Source organism: Pleurodeles waltl, chromosome 5, assembly GCF_031143425.1.
Source record: "Pleurodeles waltl isolate 20211129_DDA chromosome 5, aPleWal1.hap1.20221129, whole genome shotgun sequence".
In the NCBI taxonomy this organism is placed as follows: domain Eukaryota; kingdom Metazoa; phylum Chordata; class Amphibia; order Caudata; family Salamandridae; genus Pleurodeles; species Pleurodeles waltl.
In genome coordinates, this window is record NC_090444.1 from 1,098,777,948 (window position 1) to 1,098,804,522 (window position 26,575).

The window sequence follows — 26,575 nt, forward strand, 5'->3', positions numbered from 1 at the left end:
CTCATCCCAAGTGGCTCTGATTCTCTTCCCACCATTGTGAGGGAGCTGATTCCAGCATAGACCTATGTGCCTTTATCCCATCTTTTTTCTGAATCAGCAAGGAAATACAAGGAAAGAAAATAATGACTGCTAACCTACTCAGGTGAAGTCAGGGTAGCGCTGCACCAAGGCATTCTGTAAGAAGGCATGCACACTCCTTTCGACTATTTATGTAAGATATGGATCTGTGTGTGTTAGAAATGGGGTCTTTCGTTGGCAGGGGTTTGCAGGGTGTCTAAGTAGGGACCCTCACTCTAGTCAGGATAAGGGAGTCACGCAGCTAAGATAACCCCTGACCACCCCCTTGGCACGAGCAGTCAGGCTTATCTCAGTCAGGAGTATCTCTGAGCAATCAGGCTTCTCTCAGTGAAAACACGACAAAAGGAATCTACACCAGTTTAGAAAAATGGGCAATATTTATCTAAATAAAACAAAACGACAAAAATCCAACATACACAAGCAAAGTTATCACTTTCAGAAGTTGCAAAGTGTCCTAATCCATAGGAATCAATGGTTGTCTCTTTTTAACTTACAGTACCTGGGATGCATCAAAAACAAAGATGATGCGGGCCGCAGAGGAGGTGAGTCACCGGAAAACAAAACAATGCGTTGGTTCCTTACTGCATAGGGGAGGTGATGCGTCGGTTCCTTACTGACAGGGGAGGTGATGTGTCAATTCTCTTTTCGCAGGAGTGGTGATGCGTTGGTTCCTTGCAGGCAGGGGAGGTGATGGGTTGGTTCTTTACTGACAGGGAAGTGATGCCCCGGTTCTCTCCCCGCAGGAGAGATTATCCGTCGGTTTCCAGTCACATAGCCTCGGTTCCTTGTTGCGGTGCGAGGTCGATGGGAAAATGATGCCTAGGAACAATGCGTGGGAAAATCCAGATGCACTGTGATGATCGAGCTGCGGTGGAACAGGCACTGCGTCAGTTCTACAGGTGCTGCATCGATTCGTTCACTACAAGATAGGCGCTGTGTCCATTCTTATGCCGCAATCCAGGCGATATGTCGAATTTCAGCCAGGGCGATCCCATGCGTACATTTTCTTTCTCAGGACACCAGTTTCCAGGGCTGTATTTGGCACCAGTTGGCAAATCAGGACTCTCAGCAGAAGAGTCCAGGTGCTGGCAGATGAAGTCTTTGATGTCCCTAAGACTTCTAACAGGAGGCAAGCTCAGTTCCTGCCTTTGGAGAACCTTGGAAAGCAGTGCGCATAAAGCAAAGTCCAGTCCTTCTATTCCCAGGACAGAAGCAGCAAGCATCAGGCCAGCAAAACAAAGCAACAGGCAGAGTGGCAGTTCTTCCTACATCATCCAGCTCTTCTTGGCAGAATGAGCTCAGTCCAGAAGTGTTTTGAAGCTGTGGTCTCAGAGGCCCAATACTTATACTCATTGCTGACTTTGAAGTAGGCAAACTTCAAAGGAAAGTTTTTGTAGTGTACAAGACCCTGCCTTTCCTGCCCTGGCCCCAGGCACACTCCAGGAGGTTGAAGTGTCAGCTCATCCCTCCACTCTAGCCCAGGAAGACCCACCTGGATATGCAGGGAACACCTCAGCTCCCTTTGTGTAACTGTCTGGAGTGAATTCCCAAACAGCCCAAATGTCATCCTGACCCAGACACAGGCAGGCAGAGACACAGAATGGTTAAACAAGAAAATGGTAACTTTCTAAAAGTGACATTTTCAAACTAACAATTTGAGAACAAACCAAAAAATGTATTTTTAACTTCTGAGTTCAGAGTCCCCAAATTCCACATCTCTATCTGCTCCCAATGGGAAATTACACATACAATCTATTTCAAGTCAATCCCCATGTTAACCTAGGGGAGAGATAGGCCTTGCAATAGTGAATACCAAATGTGACAGATTTCACTATCAGAACATGTAAAACTCACAAGTGCATGTCCTACCTTTTAAATATGCTGCACCCTGCCCATGGGCATGCCTTGAGCCTACCTTAGGGGTGACTTACATGTCTTAAAAGGGAAGTCTTGGGCCTGGCAGGTGGGTATACTTGCCAGGTTGAACTGGCTGTTCCAAACTGCCCACACATACACTGCAGTGGCAGGTGTGAGACATGTTTACAGGGCTACTCATGTGGGTGGCAAAATCAGTGCTGCAGGCCCACTAGTAGCATTCAATTTATAGGCCCTGGGCGCCCATGGTGCACTATACTAGGGACTTACTAGTGAATCAAATATGACAATCAGGGATACACCAATTACCAATACCATTTTAGACAGACAGCACTTGCACTTTAGCACTGGTCAGCAGTGGTAAAGTGCCCAGAGTCCTAAAAACCAGACAAAACGAAATTCAGCACAGGAGCAAAGCAGAAGGTCAGAAGCCAAAAAGATAGGTGAAACTCCGCCAATAGTGGACAGGTTTAACAGTGTGTAAAGATTTGAGTTCAGAAGCGAGTTGGGAAGTGGTCACAAAGCTGTTCATTCACAGTAAGATCTTTCCAGACCTGCCTAAAACAATATCACTGTTGCAGTGTCAAACCCTATGTGAGTCATAGAATCATCCGATTCACACATGGAAAGGAGTGGAAACTTTGAAAAACTGAACATTTGCATTTGGGAACATTTGGACTGATAACTCCCATATGGGCTGGAACTTACTGCTCAGGATTCTACTTTCGAGTCAACAGTGGTAGAACATATTTACCAGCACTGCACCTGGGGTCCCTGCATCATTCTTGCTATCTTCCTTCCTGTTTCCTCTTTTCAGGTTTGACCTGTGTCCTTGTGTCTTCTGACCTTTGCCTTTTTTGTTTATATGTTGTTTGTCTACTATTAGAAATTGAGTTGTTGGTTGACTGGGGTGTGATACCTGGTTAAGCAATAGCCACAATCCCTTGCAGGGTGAACCACAAAAAGTTACCAAAACAACCTGTGCTTGACCCTGGGTGCCTGGCACAAACTGCAGCCAGGTGTAACTTTGAGGCAATGTGTACAGTATTTATGCAGCACACAAACAGTAATAAAGTGAAACCACAACACAAGGAAAATCCAACACCAATTTAGAAAAATAGAGTACAATGTAGTAAATTATTTGACACCAAAATAACAAAGATCTAATCAGTAAAAGCAGAGTTGTGAATTTTTAAAGGTTTTAGTAAAAACTAGAGCCTAAAAAAACAGAGCATCAACCGCAGACATCTAGTTGCGCAAGACCGGGTCAAAGTAAAAAAATATGGCCAACCGCGATGAAGCATGGTTTGTATATGAGAAGTGGATTAGGCCCATTCAGTACTCCCTTCGGACTTGGAGAAATTTTAAGAAAAATGTTCTGAGAAGGTATAATTCAGCAGGGAAAGACTACAGGTGGTGTCCGATGAGGGAGTGACATCATCAGAGAGCCTTGTGTCGACACCGCAGTAAAGATTTCTATGTCCGGGCTTTGTCATTTTTATGAAAGTCAAAAATCTCCAGCTGGACGAGGCAGAAGGCTGTAGCCTAAGACAATTCTAGGGGCTCAGATACAACTTTGGCGAAGGACCGCTGAACAGGATTTGCTGCTGCAGAGAAGAATGTAGCAGGAGAAGCCAGAAAGGTTATTTGATCAGTGATGCACTTTGGGTGGATAGGCGAGCTGGCAGATCCCGGTGTCCTTGGTTTTCGGAGCAGTTTTTGGCTAAAAAGTGCTAAGTTGTGGATCTCTGCCATTTGTGCTCCTTTAGCACCACAAAATAGGGTCAAGGGCTGGTGGGACATTACCTGTGGGGGTTCAGAACTCAACTCAGCCTTGGTCCAGGTGTGGATTTATGATTGTGGGGGACTTTTGTGTTCATGTGGCTCTGAATTGGAGGCCAGCAAACTAGCCTTTAGAGTCACTCTAATAGTTCTGGGTTGAGGAGAAGATGCAAGACTCAACAGCCGGGCTGACATCTGAGGCTTCAAGGCAGGTTCTAAGCAGTATAGCAGTCCTTCCAGGTTCGGCAAAGCAGGCGTGCATAGTGCGCAACAAGTCACAGTAACAGGCCGTCCTCTGAGAGTCATTCTGCAGGTCCAGGAGTAAACTGAAGAGTGGGATTGAGGGTCCTTTTTTATACCTGGTGCCATTCCTATGGAAAGTGGGAGAAGTTCAAGAAAGTTTCTTTGAAGTCCACGGAATTTCCTAAATTTGCTGCCTTGGTTCGAAGCTGGCTACAGCGACAAGGTGGAGATGATAGTACCTTTGTGTGAACGCAGAACACAGCATATTCAGTTGCACCTCAGGCTGTGCTGTGCTCTGCCCCCATGCTGCCAGCAAATGGCCCATTCCAGCACATCTAATCCCTCTATTGTCTGATTGCTTGGGATGAATTCACAAAGTTTAACTGCCAGTAACACCCAGTCATGTGAATCAAGACAAGCTGCAGGCATAAACGGTAGAAAAATGGCAACTTCCTAAAGGTGGCATTTTCAAAATTGTAAGTCAAATTATGACTTTACCGATAAAGTGGAGTGATAAGTACAACTTCATGGATGCCAAACATGAACCGACTACTTGGTCCCAATCAAATGTTAGCACTTATTAAATGTAAGAATTACATTGTTATCCAATTGAACAGGTAAGCCTCACAGTAGTGAAAAAAGAAAACAGTAGTTTTTTCGCTACTAGGACATGTAAAACTTAAAAGTACATGTCCAGTCTTTTAATTACAGTGCTCCTGCCCTATGGGCTACCTAGTGCCTACCTTCAGGGTGACTTATATGCTATAAAAGTGGAGTTTAAGGCTTGGCAAAGCAATTATATTGCCAGGTCGAATTGGCATTTCAAAACTGCATTCAGGCTGCAATGACAGACTTAGGGCAAGTTTAAGGGGCTACGTTTTGCAGGCCCACTAGTAGCATCTAATTTACAGGCCCTGGGTACATGGTATACCACTCTAAAAGGGAACTATAAGTAAATTAAATATGACAGTTAGGTATTATTCAATTCACCCATGTTTAGAGGAGTGAGCACAAGCACTTCAGCAGCACTTAGCAGTGGTAAAGTGCAAAGAGTCCTAAGGCTAACAAAAACAATTTTAGCAAAAAAGGGAAAGGCAAGGCAAAATGTTTGGAGAGACCCTACAGAGAACGCCAGGTCCAACATCTACCATCTGACTGCTGCTGCTTAAAGGGTTCCCTGTACTTTGATATCCTATAATCGGTGTTGGTATCCTGGTCAGTGTCTGTTCTCATTCCAGCCTCTCCGATCAAGTCAAGATTGTGCTTTGTATTTAATATTCACTGACTTTCTAGCACTTATTATCTATTTCATTCCCCCTTTCCTCTTCTTTCTCTTGTAAGTATTTAAGCACTTGTTAGTTTCAGAGAGACTTTGGAATGGGAGCGAATTCTCAGTGGATCTGAAGGTTGTCAGTGTATAAGTGTAGCAGAAGGACCCTGACACTGCACCCTGGCTATTGTCTTGCTTCTTAATATTTGTAACTGTAACCTTGTTTGAGGTGCATGTAGGTATTGTGTAGCACAGCCAAGCCATCAGCCCCCCTCTGGAGAAATTCTTTTCCAACCCTCTGATCCCCTGTCCAACCATGGGATTGTAGATAAATGTGTCTATTAAGAGGATTCTTACTAAGGCGGGATCAGTAGCTTCTTATTTCTGAGGAGATTCAAGGGACTTTGGATGGGGATGTGTAGAAAAACTACACACGTGGAGAAGATTATCACGCTCAGGGTGCTGTGTAATGATAAAACCTCTCTAATGTGAAAATGAGTCAGAACATCATGATTTGTGCTGTTTGAAATCAAATCAGCTAATCACCTAGTGCTCCAGTTATCGCTCATGCAGCACTCCAAAATCAACTATTGCTCTTGTTGCATTACCAGTTGATGAGCTCTTACAATCCTTCATCCTACGTCACACCTTCCCACCAGGAACTTTTGTCACGGCATATGTAGGCTGTAAAGTGCAGCAGTAATAGCTTCCACGGCAGGAGTAATCACATCCATCAGGACAAACACACTATGCAAGATAGATTATCGATGTTACATGTTTCTATTCAGTTTGTGTACTCAACATAAATTGCATGCCATTTATTTTTTAGACGCTCTTTTTTTCTTGATTTTTCATACAGTGCACTTGTAACCTAGTACAATGTAGTACAATATGTTTATATGCCTAGTGCAGTATGAAAAAGTGCTAAACATGGCGCCGGACTTGCTACACTTGGGTTACCATTTGATAGTCCTGCCACTGACTTTGCTACTCTTAGTCTAAAGGGTCATGAATTCAGCATCATGAAAAGTAAAAAAAAGTTCCATGGGCAATGTTTACTTTCCATGGTTTACATTCCTTGCAGTTCTCCTAGCCCTTCATCAGCAAATAGGAGGCTCTTGAAAGTTTAAGAGTGGGAAAGGGTCACATCTGTCATGTCATCAGTGAGTGAATGGCACACAATGTCAAATTTCACCACAACAGGCATTTTGTAAATTGGTGTCCATCGAGCACATCTGCATTATGAGTGGCCTTCATCAGGTACAACAGTCCACCATTAACCTACTCACCCTTCAATACTTCAATGATAGTCTGTCTTCCTGTTAAGGTCTAAAGACCGATGGGGGTGTGGCCGAAGGATCAAGATGGCGGTCACACTTTAGAAGTGCTCCTGACCCCTCCATCATCCGCCTTAATCCAAGCCCTACTTGTCCCTTTCTTACAGTGGAGGAAAATGCAGTAGACTCTGGGAACATCCTGCACGGCCCCCGCAACCACGATGAGAGAAGCTGAGGAAAACGGCTTTCTTTGCTGGCTGCACTGTCTCTCAAAATGGCGATCCTGGTCTAGTGCGAATCTCCAGACTGCATTAATCCACAGAGTGATGCAGTGTGAGAACTCGAGACGTCTCTGAGCCCCCTCAGCAGTGGAACAGACTAGGGTGAGTGTAGAAAGGGCCCTCTCACCTTTCAATTCCTACTCCTGCCTCCCCCTGTCTCTGAAGCACTGCAACTTGAGTGAAACACTGCCGCATGGGACTTCTATGGAACAGTCACACCTCGCGCACCTGGGGGGCACCAAGATTCAGAGAGTCTCGATTGAGCGTTGGCAGACTTGGCCTCTCCGCGTCCTGGCATAACGAATGGTTGTCTGCACTTGGGGGATAGATCGTGGAGGACTTGCAACAGCCTGTGTGTCGCGCGGTGTGGCCTTCGACTCCCGGAGCAGTTAGGGCCACAGCGGCAACCATGAATGTGTGGCCCAACGCTATACTCTAAAGGGGGCTTTCAAGCTTCCTGGGCCAGGTGGTGCTGAACTCTGGCCCGGATCCATCACTGCACTGACAATGCGACAATTAATGCGGCCCTACTCCTGGCTGGGATGATCCTGTGTCTGGAGCGTGAGTAGGCCCTGATATCTCACAATACACAACAGGGACCACACTTTAGGCCCTGCTTGGCCCCAGAAACTAATGTCTATCCTGCATTTTGCCCTCGAAAGAGACTCAGGCGCAGAATTGGAATAACAAAGAAAAGTGGCTCTTATCTGACTGCTGGCCATCCCTAGCTCTGCAATAAAAACTGAATACTAAGACCTCGGCCCTGGATAGAGGAACCTGGAGTTGAGGTACAGGTTTGATGTAGACCACATAGCCAAGCAGAAATGGTACTTCAGAAAGTCCTGATAAATTCACCCATCATCAATGGGGGTGCTGCTGTCACCAGGAAGGCATATACAAGGCTGGTGATATCTGTGGAGTGCAGAGTGGTGAGGCTTCCTTTTGCTGCCATACCCACCCAGTGTTGAACATTGTTGTCTGGGGTACCGTCGATGTTGCCCCTTTTCCTCCTCGCTGAAGTATCCTTGGACCTGGCCATTCCTCACCCTCCCACCCTTGGGTGCTGGGACTGTCGTTGGAGGTGGTGAGCGAATGGGGCCCGGGAATCGCAGGGGCACAGGGGGTCCCTGGGATTTGAGCTGCTGCCTGGCGGAAAGGGTATTAAACCCCCTGCTGGATCCTGTGGAGTGCTGAACTATATCCATCAATCTGGTACATGATCTTAGGTGATACTGCTGACCAACAACTTTCCCTTGCAGGGGAGGCAGCTCGCCTCCCCATTGTTGAAAGCTTCGGACTGGAGACAAGACCCAGAATGGGTAAAGATAAAGTAGCCCGCCCAGCAACAGAACAGATGTGCATTGACCAATTTACTACAGGCCCAACATCAACCCCAGCTAGGAACTCAGGACCGGGTGCAAAGAGTTTGCTCCTCGGAGATATGGCCACTAATCTCCAAGCAATACAGTCCTCAGGCGGCAGTGGAGGCAAAAATTGGGGAAGTCAGGATTGACGAGGCACTATTTCGCCAAGATCTCTGCAACATGATGGCCAGAATTATCGAAGCTGAAACCAGGATCTCCACCGTGGAGGATGACGTGAAAACTCTTAAATCTTAAGTCGCCAAACTCCTGGTACACACCTCAGAATTACACCGCAGAGCCAAAGACGCCAAGAATCATTCTCAGCGCAACAATGTAAGAACAATTGGGATCCCGGAAACTACGGAAACCCAATCCATGGTCTCATTTCTTGAAAAATGATTTAAGACCTGGATGCCACGTGACTGACTCTGCACATGGTTTGCAATTGAACTGGCTCACCGCGCCCTGACAGCTAGGCCTCCTTCTGGAGCACCACAGAGACCAGTGATACTCTGGTTCTTTAATTACAGAAACAAGGATGCGGTATTGCAGGAAGCCAGCTTCCACGGCAAACTACGCTATGGAGAGGCTAAGGTTCTATTGTTCCCAGTTTACACCAGGGAGGTACAGCAACAGTCCAGATCTTACACGGATGTTAAACAGAAACTTAGGGCCAAATGCAGGAAACACTTTGCGAGTCGCAAACGGCAAAATCTGCCGTTTGCGACTCGCAAATGCGTGTTTCCAATGCAGAAATGCATTTTGCGAGTCTGGACCGACTCGCAAAATGCATTTCAGAATCGCAAATACAGGGAGTGCAGAATTATTAGGCAAGTTGTATTTTTGAGGATTCATTTTATTATTGAACAACAACCATGTTCTCAATGAACCCAAAAAACTCATAAATATCAAAGCTGAATATTTTTGGAAGTAGTTTTTAGTTTGTTTTTAGTTTTAGCTATGTTAGGGGGATATCTGTGTGTGCAGGTGACTATTACTGTGCATAATTATTAGGCAACTTAACAAAAAACAAATATATACCCATTTCAATTATTTATTATTACCAGTGAAACCAATATAACATCTCAACATTCACAAATATACATTTCTGACATTCAAAAACAAAACAAAAACAAATCAGTGACCAATATAGCCACCTTTCTTTGCAAGGACACTCAAAAGCCTGCCATCCATGGATTCTGTCAGTGTTTTGATCTGTTCACCATCAACATTGCGTGCAGCAGCAACCACAGCCTCCCAGACACTGTTCAGAGAGGTGTACTGTTTTCCCTCCTTGTAAATCTCACATTTGATGATGGACCACAGGTTCTCAATGGGGTTCAGATCAGGTGAACAAGGAGGCCATGTCATTAGATTTCCTTCTTTTATACCCTTTCTTGCCAGCCACGCTGTGGAGTACTTGGACGCGTGTGATGGAGCATTGTCCTGCATGAAAATCATGTTTTTCTTGAAGGATGCAGACTACTTCCTGTACCACTGCTTGAAGAAGGTGTCTTCCAGGAACTGGCAGTAGGACTGGGAGTTGAGCTTGACTCCATCCTCAACCCGAAAAGGCCCCACAAGCTCATCTTTGATGATACCAGCCCAAACCAGTACTCCACCTCCACCTTGCTGGCGTCTGAGTCGGACTGGAGCTCTCTGCCCTTTACCAATCCAGCCACGGGCCCATCCATCTGGCCCATCAAGACTCACTCTCATTTCATCAGTCCATAAAACCTTAGAAAAATCAGTCTTGAGATATTTCTTGGCCCAGTCTTGACGTTTCAGCTTGTGTGTCTTGTTCAGTGGTGGTCGTCTTTCAGCCTTTCTTACCTTGGCCATGTCTCTGAGTATTGCACACCTTGTGCTTTTGGGCACTCCAGTGATGTTGCAGCTCTGAAATATGGCCAAACTGGTGGCAAGTGACATCGTGGCAGCTGCACGCTTGACTTTTCTCAGTTCATGGGCAGTTATTTTGCGCCTTGGTTTTTCCACACGCTTCTTGCGACCCTGTTGACTATTTTGAATGAAACGCTTGATTGTTCGATGATCACGCTTCAGAAGGTTTGCAATTTTAAGAGTGCTGCATCCCTCTGCAAGATATCTCTCTATTTTTGACTTTTCTGAGCCTGTCAAGTCCTTCTTTTGACCCATTTTGCCAAAGGAAAGGAAGTTGCCTAATAATTATGCACACCTGATATAGGGTGTTGATTTCATTAGACCACACCCCTTCTCATTACAGAGATGCACATCACCTAATATGCTTAATTGGTAGTAGGCTTTCGAGCCTATACAGCTTGGAGTAAGACAACATGCATGAAGAGGATGATGTGGTCAAAATACTCATTTGCCTAATAATTCTGCACTCCCTGTAGGAAGGGGTGTTCCCTTCCTATTTGCGATTCGTAGTGGTATGCAATACCATTTGCGACCGCATATGCGGTCGCAAATGGTGTCGCAGTTACCATCCACTTGAAGTGGATGGTAACCCACTCGCAAATTGGAAGGGGTCCCCATGGGACCCCTTCCCCTTTGTGAATGGACCCAAAACTATTTTTTCAGGGCAGGTAGTGGTCCAAGGGACCACTACCTGCCCTGAAAAAATACCGAAATACCGAACTAACTAAAGGTTTCGTTTTTTTTTTTTAAGTGCAGCTCGTTTTCCTTTAAGGAAAACGGGCTACACTTAAAAAAAAAAAACTGCATTATTTAAAAGCAGTCACGAACATGGAGGTCTGCTGACTAAAGCAGGCCTCCATGTTTGCGAGTGCCTATAGTCGGTATGGGGCCGCAATTTGCGACCCACCTCATTAATATTAATGAGGTGGGTCTCTGCAAATTGCAAGTTGCATTTTGCAATTTTCCTACATCTGGCCCTTAGTGTGATGGAAGTGCTATACTGTCTCTTCTTTCCGGCCCGGCTTAGGGTTGTCTATGCCAACAAAACATATATTTTTTTAACTTCTGTGGCAGCCTGGTCCTGGCTCAGGGAGGAGTGCCCGCTGGCCTCCTCCGATCAAGGATCCCATCAGGGCCATATGAAGGCAGGACAGGAGCAGCATTCGTTGTGAACCAAGGCCCAAAGGAAACGTACTCGCTCCCGGCAGAGGGAATCACATCTGCGTTCTGAGTCGAGGTCCACTTTGGCTCTTCCCCGTGATGAAACTTCCTACTTCAAGCCAACCGGAAAGACTGCAAGGACTGATATCAGTTGCTCTGCAATGGGGATGCCACCAAGGGATCTCCTCCTGACTCGGTCGAGCCCCCCGAGTGATAGTGATTTGTCCCGGAGTCCGATGCTGTGACACTACTTCCAGGAACATTCTTGTGGAATGGAGTTCTTGCTAGAATATGTTTGCTTGTTTTCTATTTTCTTTTCTACATCAATTCAAGACTTTTCACAATTCTATTTAATGGAGGGGTCTGCCACTGCTCACTAGTTTGGGTTTATGATTTCTGAAAATTTGTGTTTTATAGGGCTGATAGATACTTCTGGGGGGAAGTATGGGGTGGAGCGGGAGTTGGGGTGTACAAAGGTATGCTGCATGGTATGATCCAGTTTTTGTTTTGGGTTGAAGTTTGTTTTTTCTCCCTCAGTCCTCCACTGAACTAAGCCGTGACACAATCATGGATGCACAAAAAATACACCAGACTCTCCTGACCCGGCTCTGGGACATATGGGGGGGTAGGAGGGCCTCTTATGGCAACATTTCATGCTCACCTCACTGGTACATGGTAGGCCCCATACAGGTAATTTCATGGAACGTTAATGGTCTCCTGATCAAAATAAAGAGCACATCTGTACTTACTTTTGCTTAACTTCACCTTCCTGATGTGCTTTTGCTCCAGAGACTCACGTTCTGGGAGACCAATGTCCCTTCCTGGCCCGCAAAGGATTTGGTAGGGTCCAGCACACTGATTTTGTCCGTAGATCGAGGGGGTACCCATACTCTCACGCTGTTCTTTTTCTTTGGTGGTCACCCAGGTGCTGAGAGACAAACAGGGGCGTTTTTTGTCCCTAAGGACGCATGATCAACTTGGTAAGCGCTTACACCCCTCTGGTGGCCCTTCGTGTATTCTTGACCGAACTCTCTAAGCTACTAGATCTACCTCAGAAGATTACTCTCCTGGGATGGGATTTTAATGCGGTCCCTGACCCCATACAGGACACCTCAAACCCTCCCTCAGCTCATAGAAGTACTACTGTCTACAATTTATTGGGCTGGTTGTCATCCTTAGGGCTTTGTGATGTGTGGAGAACATGGCATCCAAGGTGCCACCAATTTACTCATACATCATCTCCACCCCACACACACTCCAGGCTAGATCTTCTTCTCTTGAACACGGGAGATTGCTGCGACCATACCCACACTGAGATCCTTCCTAGGGGCATCTCCGATCATACACTTCTCCTTTGTGCTGTTACCTCCAGAGAAGCAGAGACCCACCCTATGTGGCGATTGAAAGCGTGGTACCTACAACATAAATCATGCATCCAGTACCTGTGGAAAGAAATCCGTAATTACTTTGACCTTAAAGAGGGATCAGTCTCAATGGTGGGCACACTTTGGGAGGCTAGCAAGGCGGTCTTACGGGGAATGACCAGGGGCTTCATACTGTCTCAAGAGCGGAAACACTCATTACACATTTCTCAGCTTGAGGCCCAGGCACTTTGGCTGGAAACCACCCAAGCAATGCATCTAAGTGCAGTAGCCTACCAGCTCTTGTTAATATGAGAAGAAATACGCATTGGATGCTGCTAAACATCTTTGGCGAGCATCTACCGCCCGGGTCTATGGATGGGGTGATAAAAATGGGTAATTACTTTATTGGCTGGTCCCCCATCCCCAACTATCTAGAATTGTTCCCGAAATAATAAGCACACAATGTGAAACAGGTACTAAACTACACGATGTAGCAGGGGCATTTGCTAACTATTACAGTGTGCTGTATGGGGCCTCACCAGCTGCCGATCCAGGATACGCACTTCAATTTCTTACAGTTGCGCCCCTTCTTGTTCTACCCAAGGTGGAAACACATATCCTAGATGAACCTATTTCGAGCGCAGAAATAGCTGAGGCAATCTCACTGGCATCAGGAAAACTCCGCGACTGGACGGTTTCCCAGCAGAATACTATACAGTCTTTTGGGACAGTCTGACACCCAGACTTCTGGCCTTATTTGGCGAGGTTGACCAGCTAGGTTCCTTCCTGGCTGGACTGGATGTGGCCACCATTGTGGTACTTCCGAAAACCCATCCACCGTCACATTACTGCACCGATTACAGGACGATTTTGCTAATTAACAGCGAAGTTAAAATTTATGCCATGATTCTGGCGACCCGCCTTAAGAGAGTGCTGCCACTCTTAATCCACCCTGACTAATGTGGAATTATGGCCAACCAGAGTACACAACACTGTACATGTCACATCCACGCAACTTCGAGAAGGCGTTCAATACAGTGGACTGGGAGTACCTACGACTAGTTCTTCAGTGATCTGGTGTGGGATCCCGCTTCCATAGGTTGGTTTATGCCCTCTATGTAAACCCGGTGGCTTGTGTCCAGAATGGCCCTTTACCCCCTCTTCTTTTCGCTCTGGCCATTGAGACGTTGGCGCAATTGGTTAGAAAGGACTCACTTTACCGGGGCTGGAATTGGGCCCACACTCACGAAGATCATATAGCATTATACACTGATGAAGTCCTACTTTATATCACGGACCTTGTCGACACTGGCCTGTGGAGCATTCACCTATTACGCTGCTTTGAGGAGACATCAGAGCTCCATGTCAATTCCTCCAAATCAGTATTGGTGCTACTGCTGCCATCTCATGACTAATATGCTTAGCAAGATGCGGTGCCTGTCCGTCAGTCGAGCTTCAAATACTTAGGCATTTGCTTGACTCACCTTCTGGAGCTGACCTGACCCCTCATCCTTACACTGCTTGTACATCACGCCATCACAGACCTGATGAAGTGGCAATCCCTACCACTAAATATCTTGGGCCGCATAGCGCTCTACAAAATGATGATCCTACCCCAGTTTCTGTATCTAATTAAAAAAAATAAAAATTGCTCCCAATCCTGCGCCCCTGGTTCCAGACACTGGATACAACTGCAACCTTGTTTCTCTGGCGTGGAACTAGGCACCATATTGTGATGCAACACGGCCACAGGGGTACTTATGATGGTGGGCTTGGTATGGTAATCCTTATCTGTACTACTTAGCAACTCAACTCCTGGTTGTTCATGACTGGTTTACTGGTGGGTGGGCAGACCAGGCATATCAACTCAAACTTAGTTTTCTTAGCTTACCTTGGATATTGGATCTACTTTATGGATCCCCCCCCCCCAAAACAATGGAATCAGTGACTAAGGTGGTATTCCTCACATGGCATGCAGCCCTGCTACATACCTAATGGATTAACACCCTGAACCAACAGACACTCTTTTGGCAGGGCACTTGGTTGAAGGAATCAGCAACCCTTCCAGGTTTTGGTAAATGGGATCTGCTGGGCATTTCTCAACTTGGGGACGAGTGTACTGGAACGTCCATGAGGTCCATTCAAGACCTACAGGCTACCTAGCAAGTCTCCCACACTCAATTTTATAAATACCTTCAGCTCCCCCATGCCCTCAACACACATTTATCCCACCTTGATTTCCTCCCAGAATATAGTCCACTTGAGGCCAAATTGCTTATGGGGGCACTGGGGAGTGTCCCAAATCTATAAACTGTTAATCAACCATGCACCAGGTGATTTAGATTACATTAGATCTTCAGGGGAACAATGGCTGGGTCCTCTTGATGAGAAGGATTTGCGAGATGCCTTAATGGCACCAAGAATAATAACTATGTTCTCCAGGTTACAACTGATACACATATATTTTTTACATGGGTCATATCTCTCACCTACCAGACTACACGAGGGGACTCCTCCCCAACTCTAAATGCCATAAGTGCACAGCAGCCTCCGCAGATTTCTTTCACATGACATCGGCATGTCCCCACATTACACAATATTGCACAGCGCTCTTCAATTAACTTACTAACATACTGGGATTGGGAGGTTCTGATATCCCCATTGATGGTTCTCTTGGGAGTGAAGGAGGGTATAAATGGTACACGGGCAGAGCGTACTTTTGTAGGAAACTCCTTGATGGTGGCAAAAAGAGACATTGGGGGTCATTCCGACACCGGCGGTCAAGGACTGCCGGGGCCGGCGGGAGCACCGCCAACAGGCTGGCGGTGCCCCGCAGGGCATTCTGACCGCGGCGGTTTGGCCGCGGTCAGAACAGGAAAACCGGCGGTGTCCCGCCGGTTTTCCGATGCCATGGGGGATTCCGACCCCCTCACCGCCATCCTGTTCCTGGCGGTTCCGACCGCCAGGAACAGGATGGCGGTGAGGGGTGTCGTGGGGCACCTGGGGGCCCCTGCAGTGCCCATGCCAATGGCATGGGCACTGCAGGGGCCCCCGTAAGCGGGCCCCACATAGAATTTCAGTGTCTGCATTGCAGACACTGAAATTCGCGACGGGTGCAACTGCACCCGTCGCACCCTTCCCACTACGCCGGCTCCATTCGGAGCCGACGTCCTCGTGGGAAGGGGTTTCCCGCTGGGCTGTCGGGCGGCCTTCTGGCGGTCGCCTGCCAGCCCAGCGGGAAACACAGAATGGCCACCGCGGTCTTTTGACCGCGGTGCGGTCATTCGGCGGTTCCCGCCAGGCGGGCGGCTCCCGCCGCCCGCCGGGGTCTGAATGACCCCCTTTGTGATCAACTGGAACTCTTTGGCTCCACTATCCCTCTTGAAATGGAGGTGAGGGGTTGATTGGTGTGCGCGACAGAAAAAGCTGGTTTATGAATTGCAGGGATGTACCCGCAAACATGCTGAGGTGTGGGGGAAATGGTTAGGTCAACTACCTTGAATTCGAAGGAGATCCAGGTGATTACTGTCAATGCGCCCTCTCACCTTGAATGTATTTGCATGATGAATCTCGTAATTAATATATGTCTGTCCATTGAGAGCCAGGTCTCAATGGATTGGAGTGCTTTGCCCTTTGTACTCCTTTTGAAAACTCAATAAAAACTGTTTAACAAAAAAAAAATAGGTCTACAGACCATTTATGATGCTTGGATTACTTACCGGTGTCTTTATTACTCTGATTATTCAAAACTCATCCTATTACTTGATTGGGTCCATCCATTCTCACATCATCACCACCATAGAAATGTTTTTCTTTTCCATGAAAAAAATCCAAGGATCTCGCATATATTCCTACCTCTTTCCAAACCCTTCCTGTTTCATCATAGATCATGAATGAGAGCTGATGAAAGAACAGGCTGGGATGGGAAGGTCAAAGTAACGGGACGAGTAAGGATGAATCAAAGTAATGACGGTTACCGGTAAGTAATCCAAGCATTACTTCCTCTTCTTCTATCTCATCCCATTCCTTTCTCATTGAGGTATACCAACGCAATAACCTTTCATCAGCCAAAAGAGAGCACACCGACCATAATGTTAAGGGAGGAATTTTACTGACATTCAATTCCATGCAATGATAAGGGAGGAATCTTATTGACATCAGACTAGTGTTACAATAAAGAAAAGCAGAAATAGGATCTCAATAAGACATTGATCCCTTCAGTAGCTGAGATCCAAAAGACAACTCTGAGCCCTGAACGATATTTAGTCTATAATGACAGATAAAGATGGAAGGGGAAGACCACGTGACAGCTCTTCATATGTCTCAAACAGAAATGCCAACCCACTCAGTCCGCAGCCCAGTTTGATGAGTTGGCACTTATTAATATATCCTGCAGGCCCTGAGCTTTCTGGTTGTCCAAGCCTGCCCCTAACCCAGACTGCTGGCTTCAATTTTTAGAATCTTCTGATCTGGATACAGGAAGGGAGTATCCCTCTTCAGAAAGGAGGAGTCAACCATCAACAAATGTCTTTTTAGAACTGAGTTGATACCGGAATCTGGTGGTCTTAATCTTCCTGAATTGGATGCCAATGGCCTAGGATAATGCAACCAATGGAGACAATTGCATTACATACAATGTTGCAGCAAGGAAAAGAAAAAAAGAACAAAGATTATGAACAGGATACTTTTCCTTTCTTTTTTGTCACTATAAAGTCATCCAGGAAAGAAAGGGCAGATGACAAGCTTACTGTATTTCCCTGAATCTGCAACCAGTATTTTGCTGAAGCACTCTGTTTCTCCATCAAGTCCATGATTAGATGCCTCAGCTTGGTACGCCTGGCAATGGGAAGGAAGACTGCTTCCTGAACAATGCTGAACACTGCCCCTACATATGCCAATCTCTCAGAGGGAATAAATAAGACCTTTGGCTGATTGACAATGTATCAGAACTCCTGAAGGGTGCTTACTGTCCGCATTGTGTTTTCCAGAGCTTCCTACTCAGAGGGAGCATGGATGAGCAGATTGTCTTGGTAAGGATGGATTATGATCCCCTGCGAATGGAGAAGCCCTCCCACCGTGACTACCACCTTAATGAAAACCCAAGGTGAAGTCTTCAGTCTCAAAGGAAACACCTGAACTGCCAATAGGTTCTGTCAATCTGGGGAATCCTTGTGAGGTCTGAGCCACAGGGATGTGAAGATATGCATCCTGAAGGTGTGTTCATTTTGAAGTGTGTATTTGAAATGAATTGGTTCAGAAATCACAGATCTATAATCATTCGGTAGTTGCCTGAGACTTATCTGATAAGGAATATTTTTGGATAATTGTTGTAACCTCTCTCCCAAGAGGGAACTTTGATAATGGCTTTCTTTTGTAGCAGTAAGGAAATACTATCATCCTTTCCATAGGCCATGGTGTCTGAAAACTGGCTCTGTTCTGGTAAAAATCTGATCTTATTTTGTACTGATCCAAACTTTTCCTGTTTCCATACCAAGCCTATCTGTGATGAAAAGGTTGCAAATGCTTCTTAATCCTGATTGTTTTTTAAAGTACTTCCTCTAATTCCCCACGAAAAAGCCTGCTAGCCGAAAAGGCCATTCTCAAGAGTCAATTCTTTTGAGCTGAGTTAACCTTCCAGCTTCTCAGATGTAAATGTAATCTTGCAGCTGCAGAACTGGCGGAAGCCACAGCTTACGCTCTCAAATTGCCAAAAGCAATGTCAGATAGGAACTTAGCCTGTACCTCCATGCGACCCAATAATAAAGGTTGGTCAGTAGAGGATCAAGAGTGATAGCTTGTTGTAATTCAGTCTCTTCCTTTGCCAAAGGGTCTAATCTGCCCATAAATCTAGGTACCGAGACTCAGTCCGGGTCTCTCCAATCATGCTCCCATAGATTTTGTATGTCAGGGTTTACCAGAACCTTAAGAAATGTAGGTCTTTTAGACTGCCTTAACCACTCCTCACTTGCCCCAGGTTGATCATCATAAGGTGGTAACAGAAGGTTCAAAGAGAGGTAAGAGTACATATTCCTCCAGTAGAGGCCTCAGAAGGAAAGCCCAGCTCCTCCTCATCTTAACCAAAGAAGACCAGGAACAAACTGATGGAGGGGAAGAGACAGATCAATACAAACCTACAATAGAACCAGGGAAGATCGAGAAGGGCTCCTCCTACAATGTTTATTGTATTTTTCTGACAGCTTCTTCACCATTCTCTGAAGATGTGATTCAGAATCTGAGGGGGAACAATGTCCATGGCCCCCCCTCCAGAAATCCCTGTAGAACCCTGTGAGGGGACCCATGAAGAGACTTATGAGAATGCTTCCCCATGATCAGTAAATAAGTCCTGACTCAGACTGAAGAGCAGTAAGGAGAAGGACTTAAAAGAGGGCCCTCAACTTGGAAAGACCATAAACTGCCCATGAAAAGAAAATAGAAAAGGGGTCATGAGAATCATATACTACACCACTATGAGGTAATGCAGCAAAAAATCCATCTCCTAAGAGCAAACATAAAAAGGTGGAAAGTTACAGGCAGCCAAATAAAGATCCCACATGAAGCCTAGAAAGGAACAGTGGGAGGGGCCCTGTTTACCCCCTTCATGGAGGCAAACAAATGGTAGGTACGTCTCCATAGAGCTAATTGTAGTTGGAGACAAAAAGTAAGACATCCGCTGCAGGCCCCTTCCACCCCACTAGGCCAAAGAAGAATGCTTTACCAACGTCCCTAGAACCTACGTGAGTAGTGTCGATGCAGCCACTTACACAATTCCATATGCGTTGCCTGGGAAGGTACCTAATCAACATCCACGCAGTGCCCATGCAGCCGCTAGAACATGGGTACTCACAAATATTTTCCTAGCGGCCGCACTGTTTGGTCTTTGATGTGACAGAGGGCCTGCATTGCTGCCAGAATGGTGGCGTTCGAGGGGTAGTGGTAAAGTGTGTGTAGGGGAAGTGAAGTATATACATCTAGGGTCTGAATTGCCCAATATGAAACCAAAAACTTGGGTATAAATCCCAGCTTCTCTACTTAACCATATTGTGTGATCCTAGGCAAATGTTTTATTTTACTTTACCTCCTTTTTTCCTTTTTCATCATCAACACATATAATAACCTTGAAATATGTCTTCAGGATGTATGCTGTATAAAACCTTCTGAGTCTGATTTAATAAACTATAATGTTGTTCATGTTTTATAGAAACCCAGCCCTCCCAAAGAGTTCACATAACAACTGACTTGCCTTTTAGTTCACAGTTCACATTGTTGTCAGGGTGTGTAGGATGGAAGGGGATGAAAGTTTCTAAATTCATTTTTGAAAATTATCACCTTAAAAAATACTTCTAATATAATGTTGTGTACTAAGGTGAAATGGTTCTGCAGGTTAATAAAATGCACTGTTTGAATTCCACACAGATCATACTTTTATATTGTTGTTTCAAGATGTCTTTAATATTGAAGGTGTTTCTAAAGTTAACAGTTCACAGAACACCCTAGTTACCCGGGCCGTACTTTGAGTATCACTGCGCTAGAACAAACTAATGTGTGAAGGCTCTAATGGCCATCTGTGCTTGCGACGTGTAAATAACACACGTGATGCTGAGGCAATTGCCCAAAAATACACCAACCATGGTGCCGAAACAGATGTTAACTTAATGATGGAGGCACTCAGGCAGTCGCTGACTTTTCCTCAAGCAGCACCCGAGCAGCAGTCCATGGCATTTTCTAATAAACACGACTCAACAAACAAATACGTAGTGCACAGGCGGCCGCTGCCTGTACACAGTGCCTAGCAGAGAAAGTGTAAACCACAGCCAAAAGGCTTACTATCTCCTCATGCCACTCACACCTAGAAGACATGATAAATAAACTTACCAGGATCGGTAATTTCTCCATGGAGGAGTCCCAGCAACCTCCAACTGCTCTACAGCATACATGGTACAAAAATGAAGGAACTGGAGAGGGGGAGGGATTTATGGGAGGTCCATGACCCTTTTCATGAAAAAGAAAAGCAGCTTTACAGTGGTGATGATGTGAGAGTGAATGGGCACACTCTCTGAATCTGTAAGGAATGGGATGAGGACGGAAGAAGAGAACGTACAGACCATATATAATAAGTGTCCAGTGTTATTGCACCATTGATTGATGTAGTTCTCATGCATTTCTTTGCCATTCTGCCCAAGGTCAATCCATTTTTTCAATCTTAATAATTCTGCCGAGCACAATCTTCATTGGTGAACTCTTCCATTACTTTACATTTTGCCTGTATAAAGTTACCCTCCTTTCTTCCAGTTGTGTTAAAAGCTGTCTCTTATATTATTACACTTCTGAAATAGATGTACTTCATTCCTAATAGTAGCACAGTGCAGTTATCAATATTGCCTTCCAAGTAGTAACATAATAGAGTAGTCATTAATTTTGCCAACTCGCTTTTCGCATCCCATTTCCTAAGGGCATTTTGTTATAAAAACAATTGTGTCAATGTGTTACTTCATAAACACATGATTTGAATTGTAGAATAACTCAGTGCTTTTTTAATCACACATATCAACAGGGGAACAACATTTCCAGGACGTAGTAGGCATTTCCGTTGATCACTCAGATATCAAATGACGAGCACAGACATATCATCACAGTCACCTTGGGAACAATCTATCCCAGTTTTAGCTCCCCTCCTTCAAGGTCTTGAAGGAAAACGTAATGGCTTCAGGCCTGCAAACGAGCAGCACTCTTTCTCTTAGCAAATGTCTTTGCTTGTCATTTGATGAAACCCTATAAGGAATCATGTTAAGTTAAATTATTAAAAATAGTTAAAAATAAAAATAAATATAATTTATTGTTGCAAAATCGAAGAAAAAAAAACATTTATGATATAACTATAGAATATTTTAATAAATTTTTTTGAATGTATACATTAATCTAACCGTAACTTTCAAAACCTATAATCACATTACTTTTCATTAATTATGTATGTCAATTTTAATAAGTGTTAATGCATAATAAATTTACCTTAACTGGGGATGTATTGTTAATTTACATTTTAAAAATGTATTTAATATATTTGAACTAGTTAAAGAGTTAGGTAAAAACTAAGGTATAGTGCTACAGGAATTTCTAGTTTTTGTGCATTTAATATATATATATATGTGTGTGTGTATATATATATATATATATATATATATATATATATATATATATATATATATACAATCATTTGATTTAAAATATTTTTACTATTTTTTTCGATTTACAATTAAATCTATTACATAGCCCTATACTTTACTATAGGGAAACTCCAGAGTTGTGGTTGTGAACTCCCAATAGTAACCATAGGGAACGCCTTAAAAAGTTTATTAAACTTTACAATAAATCAGTAACATGTTTATATTAGATTTTAATGTACATTCATTTTGTTCATCTATTTTAAATGCAGAACAAAATTGAAATGCTACAGTTCTATTAAGATAATTTGAATAAAAACCTGATATTTAAATTAAAAATCCATTCCCACCTAATATGAAATAATTACATGTTTTCATTATGCATTGATAATTATTAAATGTGAGGTATAGAATCAAAGGTAATTCATCTATATGGTACTAAAAATGATGTTATATTAGTTTATAAACTCAAAAAGGTTGTTACAATATTTTATAATAAAATTATAAATAAGTTTTATTTTTTACATTTTTAAGATGAAATTATATTCATTTATACTTTAAACTATTTGAAATAACGTAATTTAATTAAACATTATTTCCTACGAGGTTTTATTTGGAGTCTCTAACTCAATTATTTTCTTTGGGCTGGTGTTGTAATATAAATGGTTGGGGCCATGTATGGTGTGTAGACTTACCACTGTTTCTTTTTTGGCAGTAGTACGTTACATTCAGGGGGTGGAGATCTGTATGTCTACAGTTTTGGGTAGCTTTATACTAGGAGTTTGAGAACAGCCAAAAGTAATAAAGTTAATTGAGAGTAAGAGTAAATTACATGTGTACATTACTTTCATGTGTAAGTTACCTTTGAAATTAGCTCAGGTAATATTTGACTGCTAACTTTGTGTTTGTGAAAAAAATAATTTCCATAAGTTAAGGAAAACATTTCATGATTCACTGTCATCTCTGACATGGTCAACAAATCATTTTAATTTCAATAAAATATGTGCTCAAATCTTTCTTTAACTTTAGGCTGGATCCTAGTGCATCCTTCAAAACCAGCATCATGAGTCCCCATATCTTAGAACCTTTGTGATAAAACATCAGGGCCAGGATTACTTAACCATCAATCTGTTTTTTCTCGGGGTCACCATTAGGGTTGCCACCTTTCAAAAAGGAAAATACTGGCCATTGTTTGTTGTGTTAAGAATCTGCAAAGGCCCGGACATGCTACTCAGTAGGACCGTGAACAAAATCATAGATATTCATTTGTAACATTACTTTTCTGTCCTTTAATTCTTAATCATTGATCAATAATGCAGCTCTAGAACACATTTAGAAGTGTTTTCTATTTATACTTGCTGTTTAAAGTAGATACAGATAAGGATTAAAAATACCAGCTTTCAGTGATGTTGCCTAGTTTTGTTCCTGAAGGGCCATTAAAGTACCAGTTTTGCCTGTAGAAACCCAGTGTGGATGTAGCCCTGACCGCCAATGTAATGTCCTGGGAGACTTAGGGTGACTATAAAGAAACATTTTTAGGGGCTCCTGTGAGACTGCTGTAATCTTCACAGCCCCATTAATAAACTACTGTCTGTTGGTGGTGACCCTGTCCTCGTTGGGACACCACAGCGAAACAATGCACATTTCATAGCTCCTTGCAAGGGCTTATGGGGTACTTCATGCCCCAGTTGATCTGCCCTTGGTGCAGTCTTTGATGAGGCCAAAGGCAAAGTTTTTGAGTTTTATTTCTTTTCATGCAGCACAGCACTGCATCTTTTTCACCTGGTTGCCCCGCCTTTTTTGGGGCACCCGGCATATGGCAAATCCTTGGGCTGCATGCAGGCCCAATCTTACACAATCCAGTCAGTTTCTCACTTAGCTGTCACAGCTCTCTGTATGTCGGAGTGGGACCAACAGCTTTATTATTCTTGCCTAACTCTGTGTGGGCAGAAGGTGAAGGTGATATGCCTCGTGCTTGACCCAGGTCTGGGCACGGATAGCAGTGGAGGTACAACCCGGTGTTCCATAATCATGGCTTTGCTCATTACCTTTCTGTCCCTAGGCATTTGGGGCCCCAGGGGACATGCCACAGCAGATGATGCTTATTTATTTATTTTTTTTGTCATAGGTGCTGGTCACCAGGAACTAAGGTCCCCAAAGGAAAAAAGCCTCACTGTGAAGAGAGCCCCATGCATACCCTCCCCCTTGTTCCACCCTGCAGTCAATTAGCTCACCTTGAGGGTTTCTTAAAGATTGGAAAGGGAAATGATACTCATGCCCCGGCAGAACCTGGTCCCCAGGGGTATGCCTCCTGTGGTTTTCATGGGTCCCATGGGCTGGTTTAAATGATTTTGGTGCTGTTCTGCTTCTGGTGGCTTGCTCTAACCACTAGGAGGAGTTTCTTCAGGTCTCCTGGCCTCTAAAATTTAACTTTCTTCTGGGAGATAGTTTTTTACTGTATTTGCGCTGGGCCTGTCTTGGTAGCTGACATCTCTCCTGGATCTAAGGTCTTCCTCAGCAGCACCCCTAAGGGCCCCAAAGCACAGTGCCATCCTTGCCTGCACGTTCCAGGCCCCACCGCTTCCTGGTGGTGACTTTCAGAGCACATAGGGCTGCACAAGTCAGGGTCCCCCTCCTTCTAGTGGTCACGCTCATGCAGGGCTAGTCCATAGAAGATCCAAGTAAGCCCTCAGGGCCCTCCAGTAGGTCTATCCCTCTACATTCCCTCACAGGATGTAGTGGAGTCAACACTATTGGCCCTTGCAGAAAGAATTCCTACTCCCGGGTGCCAAATAAAATCGGAGTCCGTCCGTCCGTTGCAGTAGGAGGCAAGTATCTTCTCTCTTCCAGCTGGGTATTCTTTTGGCATTGCTTTCTCCAGGTCCAGACTGTTCTCAACAATCTCTCCCTTGTGTAGGCGTTTTTAAGTATGGGTGTAAAGTTCTAGTTGATTGGTACCTCTGCTCAATTGCAGGGTGACACATCATCACTCCATTCCTGCTACAACTTTCCTGCACAGCATTTCGAAATATTACAAAATTGTAACTTTAAGTGGTCTGTTGTAAGACATATCTGAGAGCCTAAAACCACACCCCTAACTGCCACAGATGCCTGCCCACTCACTCCAGAACTTCAAAAAGGAGCTCCTACTGTGTTTGGCTCCAGACATTTGTCTGTCTTCCTTTTTCCTGTGGAATGAGCCTTCCTAGGCCAGGAGAAATGTGAAAGATAATTAGCACATGCAGAATTCATCTCTACTCTCTCCTCCTTTGGGAGGCTAATGGTTCTGCGATGTTTGGAGACTTTTGCTCCTCCAGCTGGCCAGCAGAGTAATTAACTTGGCCCAATGGGGTGATTCAAAGGCCCAAATCTCCTTAGGCGCGGTGTCAGAAAAAAAAAAATGAAGCTTAATGTGCCACAAAGATTGCAGATATGTTGAAATCAATGTCAAGTCTGCATCTGGGATTGTGATTTACTATAATATTCATACATTAACTGGGCTTCAAGGCCTAAGTCAAAGCTGTAGCTTGGTGTATATTATTTATTTGGAGCCTAATTAGGAGTTTTGGGAAGACCCATCTACTGAACATCTGATTGGGGAGTCAAGTGCTTGGACCGTGCAGCCCCCCCCTGTGGCCATATGCACCTGCTCCCTGCCAGTTCTTTCATGGCGGTTTTACCACCATGAAAATGCTCGCAGAGAGCCAGGTCATAATCAGCAGGGCGGCGCCGCACTGGATGATTCCGACCTCCACCGCTGTCAGCCTGTCGGGGTCACTGAACCCAGTGGAGACAGCAGTACCCTGGTGTTCTCAAGACTGTCAGCCTCATAAAGAGGCCCTAAGTGTGCAGATTTCACTCCTAGAAAATAATACATCGAAGCACACAGACTTTTCAGTAAGCATCACAGGTCTACGTCCAAACACTATTAATGCCCACTCCTATTATAACACCTGCCCAGGGCAGCACCAATCCCTGAGGGATTCCTTCTGTGGCAGGTTACCTCTACGCACATACTGGGCTGAGCTAGATGACAGTCTCACATGCTAAGTCTGCACATGTGTACATGTGTGTTCCCACATAAACAGCCCAGAACCTCTTAGCCTTGCTGCTCAGCAGCAGACCTTATCTAAAAAATGTGGGGATTTGCAGATGGCACTCCCAATCCATCATAACAGTGCCTACAGAGCGTGAATCTCAGGTGGTGAGACTCACTCACTGCAGGAGCCCATAAACCAGGCAGCCGAAAAGGCGAAAAATCCAAGGGGATAAAATGGACGAAACCCATTTCTCTCCTAATCTTACACAGCAGAAGTAAGTCTGTATCCAGGATGGGAATGGTGAAGGAACATCCTAAAAACTAATGGGAATGAAGAGGAAGGTTTTTCTCCATTGAGTAACATATTATTTTCTTACTGAAAAAATAGTGCATTTTCACTTTGCCAGGAAATATACATTAGTGTATTGGTATATGTGATCATACAGTAAGGGAATTTCCAAAAGAATGCAAGAAGTAATCCTGGGTATACAGTGACATGTGTGACTTCCTGGAAGTACTCCTGGAAATCGATATGAATCTCAAAACATTTGGAAATTTGCTCCGAAGTACGGTATACAATTTTCACCTGATTTATGTGAATCACACACACTTACAGTGCATGTTAGAGTTTGGATAATTACCAAGAACTCTGCAACGATGTAAAGAAATTAGAGCACATGGCATGTGTGTATATTGTGAGTTTCCAAACTGGATTGGTAAAAGCCTTTGTTTTTTAAATCGTCAAGCAACCAGTTTTAGAATCATAGAAAAAGGAAAAAAAGGA